Source organism: Mus musculus, chromosome 16 (genome assembly GCF_000001635.26).
Source record: "Mus musculus strain C57BL/6J chromosome 16, GRCm38.p6 C57BL/6J".
In the NCBI taxonomy this organism is placed as follows: Eukaryota; Metazoa; Chordata; class Mammalia; order Rodentia; family Muridae; genus Mus; species Mus musculus.
This window is the reverse complement of record NC_000082.6, coordinates 76,119,435-76,134,755: the sequence shown is the minus strand read 5'-3', so window position 1 is coordinate 76,134,755 and position 15,321 is coordinate 76,119,435. Positions and strand designations below refer to the sequence as shown.

The 15,321-nt window shown below is 43.3% G+C and overlaps 1 long non-coding RNA gene and 1 other non-coding gene across 2 annotated transcripts in view; one reads left to right on the top strand and one right to left on the bottom strand.

The window, feature by feature from the left end:
- 4930578N18Rik (RIKEN cDNA 4930578N18 gene) overlaps positions 1 to 12,143 on the bottom strand; it is a 33,474-nt gene extending 21,331 nt beyond the window's left edge. Inside the window, exon 1 of the long non-coding RNA NR_040575.1 lies at positions 12,062 to 12,143. This is a non-coding gene — a long non-coding RNA (RIKEN cDNA 4930578N18 gene). The remainder of the gene's footprint in view (positions 1 to 12,061) is intronic.
- On the top strand, positions 2,085 to 2,215 carry Gm22268. The gene has a single exon (XR_003952017.1). It is a non-coding gene; the product is annotated as a small nucleolar RNA SNORA17 (small nucleolar RNA).
- Positions 12,144 to 15,321: the final 3,178 nt, after the last annotated feature.

The following is a 15,321-nucleotide window of genomic DNA, read 5'->3' as shown; positions in this document are numbered from 1 at the left end:
TCATCAGGCGCATGGACTACAGGAGGGGGATAAATAAGAACTTTTGATGTAGAGATTTGCATTCTGGTTCTAATTTTTTTTAAATACATAAGTCCTGCATACTTACAAAACTGCTCATACTACTGGTAATAACAAAGCAGAGAATAACAAAGCAAATAGAAATGTAGATGTCAAAGGGCTTGCAATAGAATGAGACACAGGTATAGACTGATAAAAATGTGTAATCCTTTAAATTTTCTGGTATTTAGACCAATAAAGACACAGAAGGTCTAAACTGAGGTTAAAAATCTGCTAGCTCAGTGAGGTAACTTTATTTTCTGAACTAAATACAAAATATCGATTTCGAAGCCTAATTCTGCACCTAAACTACTAGCTCTTTAGAAATTTCTTTCTATGTGTCCTAGCTAGTCTACCTTTCTCTTGAACTCCTCCAAACCCAGGAGGGCTTCTGAGATCTCTTTCCTAGAACACTGTTTTATCTGTGTCCCGCCAGCTGATTCTCTGTTGCTCTGGCAAGCCTGAAGAGAAAATCCCTATCTCTTAAATATCTATTTAAGCTTCCATATAAAAGAAGTGTCTATCTCCTTCCCCACACCCTTGGTAGGCGGAAACATGCCACCATAGGGGGAGGGGCTCCAAGCCAAGTCAGTAGGGGCAGAACCATTTCACCTTTAATGCTGGAGGAGGTCACCCAGCTGACTTTGCCTGAGGTCATAGACCAAAGACCACAAGACCTCTCCCATGCAAATTGCCTTAAATTAGGCAGGAACTTTACATTCTTCAGCATTCTTATCTTTGGAGGCTTTTAGAGACACACCAAAATTGCATCTCTTTAGGACACACCTAACAACTGAAATATCTATTTAAGCTTCTGCATTTTGCTAACAATTAGGTTTTCTACATACAATAATAAAGTATCCTCTAACAACAATGGAAACAAACTCTTACAGAGCCACTGGACTTTAGAAATACAAAATTATGTGCTATTTTGGTAAGTCATGGAGATAACTCAGACTCAATTTTTTTTAATTTTAAAATTTGTTTTCTACGTCCAATAATAAAGCATAACTGTTTATTATTTTTCCCTTCTGTTAATTATTATTACCATGTTTCATGTATTTTGTCATAGTCATTTTGAGAGTTAGCTAAAGCAAGAACTTGTAGGAGGAACAGCATGGCCACCGCTGCATAAACGGGTTGTGTGGCAGGGAGGCAGAGCCGCAAAGGCATCTCCTGCAGGAGGACCTAATTGAGGACTGCCTGATAGACCAAGGCTTGCTGACACAGACAATGCCAGCCAATCGGGAACTGCTGTTTAGAAGAGATGCTTTCTTGGGACCAATGAGGCTTCAGTATTAATGGAGCTTACAGCAGAGGTCAGCCGAGCTTGCCTAAGCATTTTTTCACTTGCTCCCAGAACCTGTGTGCCACCTCATCTCCAATCCCCAAGGGTAGGTAGGGTCAGGCAGCAGGTCACCATTACTGTCATCAGCATCTTTACAGTCACCATCTCCATCATTATTTTAAGCCTTACAGCCTCTCCATCTCCTCAGGGCACTACTAGCTTAGTAATTATGGAGAACAGAAACGTTTTCCTCATCACTTTGGGGACCGAGAAGCTGAACACAGTGACAGTAGGGTCTATGTTTGGTCACGGTGTGCTTTCCAGGTCTGTGGATGGACAGCTTCTTACTACACCACCCATCACATGGAAAGAGAGGTGACTTAGCCCCTTTGAGTCTCTTTGTAATGATGTCAATCTCATTTGTGAAGGATTCGGTTATGAAGGACCGAATCACCTCCTAAAGGGCTCCCTTTCACATACAATTACACTGAGGTTTTAGCATGTGGGGTTTGGGGAGGTGCAACGACTGTAGTTAGTGTTATAGGATCTGAGGTAAGAGAGCAGCAGAGAATATGGAGTGGGTGACCAGCCATGTAGTAGGTCACAGCAGAAGAACCCACATTGCCTGTTAGAAAAGCTTGGGACTCTACAGTAGAACAGATGGCTGGGAATCTGCTGGCATTTTCTAACAATAGAGTCCTGGGTAATTTAGTCATAAATTTAAAAATCATCAGCTTTCTCTGACCTAGAGACATTGCAGGTGTGGCTACTGTGTCGTGTGTGCCTCAGTAGGTGGCAGAGGGAAGAGACGCTATCTCTACGCTCAGTGTTCTGACCTGTGAACATCTGAAGGAATAGTACTCTAACCTTCCCTGATATAAGCCGGCCTGTGGCACCATCAGTCTGTTGCTAGGGTGCCTGGATAGGGAGATGGCCTGAGAGAACCACCAGGCCAGCATTGCACAGGCCCTGATGGGCTCCCAGAGCAGGGAGTGAGATCAAGACAAACAGCTCTTGCCTGGAACCATTCAGCTGGGACCAGACTAGGGCCCAGATCAGGGACCTAGGCAGTGAGCTAGTCTGAGATGACACTTGGCCCGATGCTGCACAGGTCTAGGTGAGAAGACCATGCCGCAAATGACCCCTGCCTGGTGCCATAATGAACAGGAAGGGCATAGCACTCCTGCGACCACCGTTGAGACAACCCCAGACACTCAGAGACCTCAGGTGCCACTAAGAGGAGCGAGTAAATGGTAGAGAGATGGAAGAGAAAGAAACAGAAGGATGTGGGTGCAGTGAAGAGAGGCAGAACTGGAGACTTGAGGGTAGTGAGGAACAGCCTGATATGAATAGTCAGTGATACCACCTGGCATTATGGCTTGTGCTGCCACCAAGGACAACATATAGGTCCATTGCCCTGCAACAGCAGGGGCCAGTTACCTCTAAAGGCCAGACACATATTCCTGGTCTGGGCTGCCACCTGGGGGACATGTTGATGTCTGAGAACTGTGCAGAACCGACCCCACTCCACACCTGGGAGTCCTTAGAGAGCTAGCTCCCAGTGTATGCGAACAGGAAAACTGGCCTCACCCTTAGCCAGCTGCAGTACTCCAGAGAGCAGAGCCCGAATCTTGCCTGGGCAGCTTACGTAGTAGAACTGACCCTGGTGGTGAGGGCCTGGCTGAGCCACACCCAAGCGCATGAGAGTGGTCTTGGGAAGACTTTCCAGGCTTTAGAATGTCCTAGCAAATGCAGGAGGAACTTGTCCGGACACACACTGCTCTTTCTCTTCTGTGACTTTCTCTATGGAGGTTTTCGCCTTACAAGGATCTCAACTTTTCGACATAGCAAACTGGAAGGATGCTTTATGGAGGCATTTAAACAAGCCACTAGTATGCTCTCAACAGCATTCTGTCACTGGAATCTATCTTCAGAAGGCTCTGTATCTAAGGCTTTAAAATATCTCTTTGTAATTTAGGATCCAGTTTTCTTTTATGTGCAAAAGAAGAGTGATTAAACCTATCAATTTTTAAATAGAATCTGTTGATGAGGTCACAGTAAGTTATCTTTGTCATATACAACAAGTTTTGGTAAAAAAAAAAACCCCAATATCTTATATTATATTAACTTTTAGTGAAAATAATATACATTATATACATATATGTATATGTACATATTCATAATCATGGCTTGTGAATATAATCATAGTTGGCTGGGCTTGGAAAATTTTATTAGAATTATGTATGCTTTTCTTTCAGAGCAGAGAAGTTGAGGCATATTTGCGCCATCCTGATACAACTCGGTTCACTTTTCCTCTTCGGTCATCTTTTTAACATGCAGACTTCATCCTTGCTGTGTAGTTGATTCTAGGCATCTGACACATGACAGGCGAGCCACAACCCCCAATGGATATTTTCAGGACCACCATAGCATTTCCCATATCTATTTATCCTATGTTTTAGAGTTCAACTTAAAGACTTACATAATTACACCAAGGGAGTAATAACTTCCTTTTATATTTCCTTAAGCTGTGAATGGCTTGAGAATGGCGGCGAGGGAGAGAATCGTCTCCTTTTGAAGAATGATGTTTCTGTCTCTTATAGCTTGTTAACCACATGCAGTGGCTGATATTATTGTTCCCAAAGGTGTGCTCTCCACACAAGGCATGCATCTATCCCCTTTGCCATATGAATGCCAGTGCCTTCCACTAGCAGTAATGGACTCCCCATGCCATGTGATTTGATCTGTGCAATAGGATGTAAATCACGAGTCATGCACCATTGTCTAGTAGAGAAGAATTCTCCATCAGCTTGAGCCCCGGCGATACATGCGGTAGGAATAAGCAAACGTTTCAGCAGCTATCATATCTGTGAGAGGAAAAAAAACACGTATGCTGGTTCAAATGTAAGAGTTCTGAAGTTGCTTGTTTGCATAATCAAACATAGAGTATCAGTGAGCTGTGGAAGGCTCAAGTGCTGCCGTAGGCTGTGCAGACAACTGTGAAGGCTGCCAATCATAGGATGTCTCCTTGCGTCTCCTATAAAGAGCTAGCTGCTGTCTCCATCCATCATTCCATATGCTATAAAGTAACAAGCACTAATACATTCAACTGTCAAGGATATTCATGGATGTACATTTTCCATTACTCTATAAAAGGTATATGTATATTAGGCAAGGTAGTTGAAGTATTTGGGTTGTGACCCCAAGGGGTTTAGCCAGCAGAGGGCACTGTGTGTCTTTACTGCCTCTTAGGTTTCATGACTCCAGCTGCAATGTGACCAGCTCCTTTGGCTGTGACTTCTTGTGTTTGTCTTCATTTATAATGATGGGGCAGTTGGGAGATGCTTCCAGAAGCCTCAACAACATGGTGATGCTGAATTTGTAGAGCAATCATCTCAACATCAAGCTTGAGAACGGCTGCTCTCTACTGCTTGCTAGATAAATAAAAGTTACCAGAAAAAGATAATGTTTCATAGAAAATAAGTAAATAAGGCTATTAGAACTTGTAGTGTCATTCAAATATTGGGGGTTATTTTTTTTCAAGAGGTTTGCTAGTATGTTGCGGTCCAATTTTCATTCTTAGTTAAGATTTTTTTGTTTATTATTTTAATTTATGTTATATATGTGTTTCTGTAGGAGTGCATGTCAAGTGTGTAAAGCTGAAAGAAGACAGAAAAAGATACCCTGGAGGTGAAGTTTCAGGTAGTTATGAGACTGTGTGCTGGGACCCAAACTAAAGTCCTTTGGAAGATCAGCAAACTTTCCTAACTATTGAGCTTTCACTTCAGTGCCAGAGTTTTCATTCTGAGAGACAATTTAACTAGGTTTTCTCTTGGGACATGAGGTAAACCTGCTTGGCTCCCAAGACTCAGTTTAGCGTTGATGTTTTTCTCTGGAAAATGCTTACACCTGTACAATATGATCTCAGAAGTAAGTAGGCTTAGCCACGGTCTATTCATAGTAATTTGCACCTGGATTCTAGGATAGCTTGGCCTTTGGTCTGAAGATTATGTTCTATTATTCACTTCATTTTTATAGATGAATATGATGCTCTATTTTTAGGCACTTTCAGTTTTATATGAAATAGAATAACACTCCCTACATTTAAAAGTGTTTCACACATATAGATAGGCACCTAAACTTTATAATGATGAATCGGTGGTTAGAATTCATACTCTATAGAAATGCAGAAATCATAGTGAACTATTTCTTGCAGATATATTTTAAATCAAATATGGAAACTCAAACATGATGATGTCACTCCTTTTCATTGTACAACACCTGTTTTGCCTATTACACTTTGAAAAAAAAACACCATTAGGGAGGAAGTAGGGACACATATTGATATACCTGGCTTCACCTCAGACTGGTTGTATTGCTCTGCACAAGGCATCAAATATCTATAAAACTAAAATCTCTCTTCTGGAACCTTGATATAACCACCTAACTCATGACATTATCAGTATAAGTTTATTGAGGTTGCATGTATGAAGGCCTCATCACAGCGTCTGCTACACTGTGAGTCAAGTGTTATTCAAGAGTTATTTTGATGAGCTTCCATGTTCAGTGAGGGAAATCTATAAACGTAGGCAAAAGTCATCCCTGCTCTACAGCATCCCACTATGAGTGAATGCTCTGCCAACTGTGATGAGTACAGTAGAAGGGCTTCTGGGCTCTATGTTAGGAAGCTTCACTTTTTCATGACTACTACTGTTTAATTTTTGCAAACACATCTATTCTCTTCCTTGGTAACTTGTGGGAGGGGGCCTGTGCTGAAAGTCCTTTATAAGGACACCAAAGCTTCTGGCATGCTGCCCATGAGGGTCACGGGCAGTACAGGACAGGCTGTTCTCCTGAGCTTTGCATACAGCTTGTTGAATGGCATTCCGTCTTGTGATGATCAGTTTGATTTGTCAGCCTAACGGGTTCTTTAAGCATCCAGGAGATGGGCTTCTGGGAAGTCCTGTGGGGAGAATTATCTTGATTGCCTTCTGGACATGAGAACCATTTCAACTGTGGGCAACAACATTCCCTAGGCAGGGGATCCTGGACTCTAAGCATCAGACTCCTCCTCCTTTGGTCCTCATACTTCCTGATTCAGGATGCAATATGATATGATTCAGGATGCTCCATGTTCCTACTGCTGCGATGTTCCTGCCGTGACGCACTGTAACCTGTGGGACTATGAGTCACATGAGTCCCCTCCTACTTTAGACTGCTTTTGTCAGGGTTATTTTGTCACAGCAACAGGAAAAGAAACCAAGACATGTCCAAATTCATAGTGGGAGTTTTACCCCCCCCCCTCCTAGTAATTCAGTAGGTTACTATATTTGAATATAGAACTCCCAAAGAAGAAACTAAAGGAAAATGAAGTTATTTGGAGTGGGTCACAGTTTCATAGGACTAGTGTTCTTATAGAAAATTAGCATCTAGACTGGCACTGTGGGAGTGCCCGGAAGACAAAGAAAAATGGCTATCTATACAACAAGCAGTTAGACCTGCAGAAATAAACAATAACCAATGAGCTCCCAGTTCCTTCATCATAAACTATCAGCATCCAGAACCACGAGAAGTGCATTTGTACTGTTTAAACTGACACCTCACGCAAACCGAACTTGCCAGTTTCACAGCTCGAAGTACAGACGGACAACTTTACTCCCTGGCTCTCTCTCAGCATGACTTCTGTAAGTGGCTGGGGACAATTATATGTCCTGTGTTTATAAATGTAGAAGGAATTGCCTTTATATTGCTCCTTTATAAAAAAATATAATTAAATGCATCAGTTTTATGTACTAAACTGAGCACACACTTGGAAAAGTCTATTTTCTGGCAGGTGCTATGGTCTGAGAATATGTTATATTCCACCAAAATATGGCCCTGTGGCTCTTGTCTGGACAGTTCACAATCATTTTCCTTACACAGAAAGACTCTTCTGAAACCGGGAAACAAAGAACTCAGGTTCTTTCTAGGTTTTAGAACAGCCACGTGGCTGTAAGGTGTTGCACCTAACTCAATGAAGACGGTGTGCGTGCCCTCAAGACAAATGGGCTCAGGAGTGCTTGCTTTTAGAAAGCTGTGAGAATAGTTTAGATCTTCTGCTGGTTACAAAAGCTTACTAGTGAAGAACTTGTATTCTGAATGCTAAATCACCAATGACTTCTTCTGCTGTTAAAGGGAGCAAGCTTACTTCCAACATGTAAGGAGCATAGAAGCAGAAGCAATTTCACTTCAAACTCAGTACTTGTTTGCTGTTGCTGATACCAAATTTCTGCAAAGACAAAGTTTACGATAATATCAAGCCTGCTACCTTACAACCCTTGGTCCACATGCAGACCAGAGTAGCTCAGTCAGGAACTACTCACTCAAAAATTGCTCCTTAAAGCTCTCCAGAATGTTACAAAGACCAATGAAAAGATACCTGCCAAGCTGGGCCCTTCCTTTCTGGAGAGTCTAGAGCCGTGGTTCTCCAACTATGGGTTGTGACCTTTTGGGAGGTCAAACCACCCTTTCCCAGAGGTAATATAAGATATCCTGCTTATCATATAGTTACATGACAATTCATAGCAGTGGCAGAATTATGTTTTTAAAGGAGCAGTGAAGCAATTCTATGGCTGGAGGTCACCATAACATGAGGAACTCTACTAAAGGGTTGCAGCATTAGGAATCCCGAGAACCACCGGTGAAGAGAGTTTGCTTCCTAGACACTAGTTGGTTTCAGAATCCAGTTTCTTGAAGTCCAAGGACATCCCGAATCTCTGGTTCTCATGATAGTCAAGCAAACAACAGGAGGTCAAGCCCTTTGATGCCTTAAATCTCCAGTTTTCTTCTCTTCTAGCCAGAGGATAAACACTGACCTTACGGGGTCATATGCCTAGTGATAGCTGTCTGGATAATCCCTCAACTTTAAAGTCAGTGGTAGGAACCTTATTCACAACGCTGGTGATTGCTGTCATGAAAGTAAATGTATTCCTGGAACTCAATAGAGACAGCAAGTACAGGACCTGAATTCTGCCCTTCACGTGACCTTAAATGACATCCTCTTGATTGACTTACATGCATTCTTATTTCATTCTGGAATAGTTATGAACACGTAGAATTGTTCCAATAATGATATTTGGCTTCCAGAGAGGACCTTACTAATTGTTTGTGATAAAAAAAAATCTTTATTTTTCCTTGTGATTTAGAAACTCAGGCTTTCAAATTGTTGGGACCAAGAGGCAACTCCCATGGTGATGTCTCAACTTCTTTCCTCTCAGGTTTTCTTGCATTGGTCACAAACTGGGGCAGTTTAATGATCCCCAGGTGTGGATGGGGTAGAAGATAATAAACTAATGATATTAGGGACAATGGTCCATTAGGGCAATGGTTCTAAAAACCTGTAGTTAAAACCTGGAAACTTTCAGGGGGAAAGGCAGCATTAGTGAAAAGGGTTCTTTTACCTTTCCCAGTGATGTCCTAGTGGAGGTGTAACCCCTGATCGGTTCTCCTTAGTAGAGATTTGAACATGCTGTTCTCTTCTCAGTATCAAGTGAGAACATGCAGGCAAACAGAGTTCTCACCACTTTGAGAATTCTGCATGGCATCCTTCAGAGGACAGGGAACCCCACTCTTCCCTAAACACCCACAGCGTGCCTGTTGGGGATGAGTACTGAAGGAGATGGGTGAGGACAAATGAGCTTCACAGAGAGAATTTCTAGTGTCTACATCCATTGTCAATATACATATATAGGCACATATGTGCACAGATATTAATAAATCAAGAGTGACAGGAAACAGCAAGCAGTCTGTGGCAAAAAAAAATACACCTAGGAGTAATGGTATGTTAATATTCAATTAAGCTATGGTCTAGTCTTAGTTGCCTGAGGAAGCTCATGACAGAATAAGGAGATAGATCTGCATCCTGTACAGGGCAAATCACTTTAATACAGTGGTAACAATGGAAACAAATGACTACAAACTGCAGTCAAACACCTGGCTTTACCTCTGATCCAAATAATCTGTGGGTCCTACAACTCCTTAATGCCTTCAAATTGTCCAACATGCATTCTCTTCCTCTTTCTCTTCCATTTCGTTCATGGTGTGTGTGTGTGTGTGTGTGTGTGTGTGTGTGAGAGAGAGAGAGAGAGAGAGAGAGAGAGAGAGAGAGAGAGAGAGGGAGAGGGAGAGGGACAGGGAGAGGGAGAGGGACAGGGAGAGGGAGAGGGAGAGGGAGAGGGAGAGGGAGAGGGAGAGGGAGAGAGAGAGAGAGAGAGAGAAAGAGAGAGAGAGAGAGAAAGGATGCTTCCTTAGCAGCTTAGAAGCTGCAAACAACACACCAAACATCCCAGGGGAAGCCAGATGCTAATTAGTGGTAAAAAGAACAAGTTTTAGATTACTGCCGTGGACCCCAGAACCAAACTAAGACTCACACGCCACCTTAGAGATTGACTGCCCATCCCGGGAAATGGACTTATAAGTACAGACATAGTTTGCAACCGACATATAAGAGCATGTGGGTTTAGGTTGTGAAGCAGACTGTCCTGGAGCAGACTGTTCAAAACGATGTGGTAGAATTCCTTTTTTTTTTCTTTTTTTTTTTATTGGGTATTTATTTCATTTACATTTCCAATGCTATCCCAAAAGTCCCCCCCCATGCTCCCCACCCACTCCCCCACCCACTCCCCCACCCACCCACTCCCACTTCTTGGCCCTGTCGTTCCCCTGTACTGAGGCATATAAAGTTTTCACGACTAATGGGCCTGTCTTTCCACTGATGGCCTACTAGGCCATCTTCTGATATATATGCAGCTAGAGACAGGAGCTCCGGGAGGTACTGGTTAGTTCATAATGTTGTTCCACCTATAGGATTGCAGATCCCTTTAGCTCCTTGGGTACTTTCTCTAGCTCCTCCATTGGGGGCCCTGTGATCCATCCAATAGCTGACTGTGAGCATCCACTTCTGTGTTTGCTAGGCCCCAGCATAGTCTCACAAGAGACAGCTCTATCTGGGTCCTTTCAGCAATATCTTGCTAGTGTATGAAATGGTGTCAGCGTTTGGAAGCTGATTATGGGATGGATCCTCGGATATGGCAGTCTCTAGATGGTCTATCCTTTCGTCTCATCTCCAAACTGTGTCTCTGTAACTCCTTCGATGGGTGTTTTGTTCCCAATTCTAAGAAGGGGCAAAATATCTCAGAGGCTCACTCCAGTGCGATACTTCTTTCAAGCTAAGAGGTAATTTCCCCCAACTTTGTGAAAGGCACCACAGCCATTTGATTTCAGTTTATGCAAAGTCCTTTGGGCGGAAAGAAATGAGATGTTTTAACAAGGCAATTTCTTGCAGAAAAGTACGGGGCATAACAAATAACAGAACAATTGACTCCAGGAATAACTTTCTTGCTTTTCCTTATTCCAGATTGGCTCATTTATTTTCAGTCCTTAAGAAGAGTAAGGTACATTGAGCATGAATCTAATTAAAGTCCTGTCACAAGTGTCATAGTAATTTAGACCTGCTTGGAAGTCTGGATGCCTGTTGCAGGCTCTAACAAGATCTGGTTCCCCACTTTTTTAGCTCATTCCCCACAACCCATTTGGACGCTCACCCTCCTTGCTTTGTATTGGACACTCCAGGTGTTTCTGCCCCCAGATCTTCCTCTGTTCCCTGTAGGTTTTTTGTCCCTGTCTTTACCTTACCTTTGTCCAGGTCTAGACACAGGAGGCTCCATACACACCATAGTGGCAGACTGTCTTTCTCCTTTTCTGTATTCCCAGTCTGCTTAGCTTTCTCAAAGCCTTTATGACTACACTACAGAACACCTGACCTTATACTGTTTCATGCCCTTCTTCTCTCTCTACCCAGATTCTGGGCTTCCAGAGGTCATGGTATATTCGTATTTGGCTTGATCTGTCTATTCCAGCCCCTGTCCCTGCCTAGTCAATGCTGCATTTGGCAAACGACACAACAGAATGGGCTCTTTTAAGTGATAGGTCTTCAATTATGTTTAATCTGTATTAAGCTCTTTGTAGAAATCATAACTCAAGCAACAGGATTAATGAAAAAAAAAAACTTTTTTTTTTCTCCCGTTGCCTTAAGTAACAGATTGAAAATTCCTAGGACAGGGTAGAACAGAGAAGTCGACATTAATTTAATTAAAGAGGAGCCATTTAAGATAGCAGAGTCATTTTGACCCAGTGTTAATGAGGGGAAACTGACATCGCAGCTGGGCCCCTCTCCTGGCTGCGTTCATGCTGATTACCAAATATGCGAACACAGTCTGCTGCCTCCAGACTGCTGCTGCAATGGCAGGTGGTGTCTCCTGTCTGAGGAGTTGGGGGCATTTCTTGTGAGAAGGTCAGCCACTCAGGGCAGTGAGAACATGAAGGAGCTCTTTCTCCTACAGCAAGTCTTCAGAAGAAGAAGAAGAAGAAGAAGAAGAAGAAGAAGAAGAAGAAAACCATGAGAGAGCATATCACGCCTCAGAATTCAGATGAAAACTTCTCCCAGGGTTCCTTGACACCCGGTAACTACATTTACAAGCGATAAGCAGAGCCAGACAGGAAAGCAGGGGTGAAGTCAGAGGACCTGCATCTCTTGCTATCGCTCCTTGATCTGCCTGCCCTTCAGACTCATGTCTTTCAGGAAGAAAGCATTCTTGCTACCCTCCAACGAGCATTCAACTCACTCAGCTCACAGGTCTAGCCTCCAAATCCTCAGTGCTCTGAAGAAAACATTCTTACCCATGAATGGCATTCTGCTGCAGACTATGTGTCTAACCGTCTTGAAGGGACATCTCCTCCATGCCATACTTGGCAGCAGAAATGGCCACCGCAGAGAGTAATAAAGCATGACTCCTCTCCATGGTGATGAAGTGTAAATGATGTCATAAATCCCAGGGAAGGGGTGTGATCAACTAGTTATGGGCTCCCTATGGACAGCATGTCAATAACTAAGGGAGTGAAGAAGGCCTCCGTTGGAAGGTGATATTTGAATCTGAAAGATGAATAGGACATTGTATCAGACAGAAATGTCAGGGAAAGGGCACACTACGGAGAGGAAACAACATGTTTCAAGGAGATAAGGCTCATGTAACATCAGGATTTTAGGTCTCTTTCTCTCCCTCTCCCTCCCTCCCTTTTCCTTCTCTCTCTGTTTGTCACTGTCTCTGTCTGTCTTTCCCTCTCCCTCCCTCCCTCCCTCTCTCTCTCTCTCTCTGTGTTTCTGTCTTTCTGTGTACCTTTATTTCTCCCTTTCTCTCTGTTTCTGTCTTTCTTTCTTTGTCTGTCTTTGTCTCTGTCTCTGTCTCTCTTTCTGTGTGTGTGTGTCCAGGTAGCTGTATGTGCAATCCTAGGCACAGTATATTGGAGGACAGTGGTTACATCTGTAGGAGCTACCTGTTTCCAACCCCCAGTGTAAAGTGTTTGAGGCAGGGAATTAGACACATACTCCCCGCCAAGCTCTGCAAGAACTAAAGACAGTTTCTGTGTAGAAATTCTATCACGTGTTTCTGAACTGCCATGTCTGAGTGTATTCACTCTCATGACCACCAGAGAGCCTGCTCACAACAATCATAGAAAGTTATACGCTCTATATCATGTGTCATATCACTCAAGAGTGATATATGTGTCATATCACTCAAGAGTGGGTTCTAACAGCACAGGATATGGTGTGGGGTGATGGGCCGTACACAGACAGCCTGGTCCCAGTCAAGCAAAGGTCTGGAACCCCAGTGACTTCCACCTGCATGGGACAGAAGGTGTTTGGTCTTGCCTCCTGGGTCCCTGGCTCTTGTCACATAGCTACAGCCTCCCACAGCCCTCCACAGAGGAATATGTGGTCATCAGTCAAGTAGGAGCAGCACCAAGCCCTCCCACACACAAATAAGGTTTCTTCCAAGCTCTTAGACCAAACCAATGAGAAGTACCTGTTGTCAGACCCTTACGTACCCCAAAACTGTATATAGGAATCCTATTTGGAAGGATTAAAGGTGTGTGCAAACTACTCCATAGTCCAAACCTTCTGTCCTAAGAGCTGTAACACTTGGGAAGAGGTCTACCCTTCTGAAGCTTCCCTTCGCTGGAACTCTCATACCAAGCAAGGCCAGAGATCTCCGTGGAAAGCCTCTGGTACCCAGACCCACAGTATGGTATTACCAGGCCTCCTTTACTCAGCAAACAGACCTTAGAGGGATGAGGATGCTCATCAAGCTCAGGGATAGTCAGGTACCACTGGCGGAGGAGGCCTCGTTGTACAGGCTCCACGGCAAAGCCTATGTTTGTACTTCGTCTCATAATCATCAGAGAAATGAGTGAACTTGGGGGGGGTGCAATATTAAGTGAGTTTTACAAAGACTATTCTATCATTTTTGTTGGCAGGAAAATAATTTTATAAAAAAAGGAGAAACATATAAGGAATGAAAGAGAGAAACTTTTAACTCTGGTAATTACATGGCATTTAGACCAATGCAAATCGAAAGAGAAAGCAAAGGAGCTTTCAGGCATTCTCTGTCCCAGAACAGTTAAGTCTAGGTTCTTTGAACACAACCAGTGTTGCGCTTGGGATGGGGGGTGGGTGATGGAGTCTGGGTTCTTTGAATATAGCCAGGGTTGAGCTTTGGGAGGAGGGAAGGCCCATCCTTGGTTGTTTTCACTTTCATTTTAAAAATCATTATTTGACTATAAAGTTCTGTCTTTGCACAGGTCACTAGTAGATTCCAGGATAGACTGCCAACTGTCAGCTAATTATGGTCCTTGCTCAAGACATTCCATAGCTAGAGATGGTCCTCCCCAACCTAGATGGGACCTTATTACTCGATTCTGTTTGCAAGAGTGGTGAAAATATAGCAACTCCAGACCCAGACCCCAGATCTTTTCACATCAGTCTCCAATTATGATATTATATAGTCCATGGCTACACACACACACACACACACACACACACACACACACTAATTAATATATGCACCACCTCTTAGCATGTAATGCCTATAGGCAGTAAAATAAAATGTCTTTCTAAAAACATTCATACTGTTACGAATTTTTACATATGGTGTGTATGTGCTGGTGTGCACATGTGCTTATATGTGTGTGTGTGTGTGTGTGTGTGTGTGTGTATGAGTGTGTGTGTGTGTGTGTGTGTGTGTGTGTGTGTGTGTGTGTGTAAGTGTACCAAAGATGCATCACAGTGTGTAAAGGTCAGAGAATAATGTTTTCTGGAATCTGTTCTCTCCTCTTTTGCATGGGTTCCGGGAATCAAACTGGGGTTGTCAGGTTTATCAATCTCATTGGCCCAAGAATGTCTTCTGAGGATTTAAAACATAGCTAAGGAATCCAGGAGAGTTTAGTAGGTAGTGGGAGAAACAGTTTCAGATCTTTTTTAAAGATAAAAAGTAGGTGCCCTCTAATTTGACATTTGATGAGGGGAGTCGACATCTCCATGAGGCAGTTGAAATGCGTGGGGCTAACAGTCACACACTCACAAGCAATCAGTGTTTTGTGAGATTGGCTCAGGCAAACACCTGAGAACTACTAAAGGCTCATAAAAGAATTACCCTAATATTTTGTGCATCTTCAGGGAACTCTGGATCTTCTTCTAAGCCTTACTCCCTCAACTTCAGGCACTGCCTTTACTGCCGTATCAAGGACAAAGCGCCCCACATAAATCCTTCAAGGGCATTGCTTCAGTTCAGGTTCACCTCACTGTGAAGAGGCACTGTGACCAAGGCAACAACATTTCCTTGGGGCTGGGTTACAGGTTCAGAGGTTCAGCCCATTATCATCAAGGTGGGAAGCATGGCAGCATCCAAGGAGGCATGGTGTTGGAGGAGCTGAGGGTTCTACATCTTGCTCTGGGGAGAACCAGAAGACTGTCTTCCAGGCAGCTAGATGGGTCTCAAAACCCATTCCCACTGTGACACACTTCCTCCAACAAGGCCATACCTCCTAATAGTACCACTCACTGGGCCAAGCATATTCAAACCACTAGAGACACCTGAATCTTT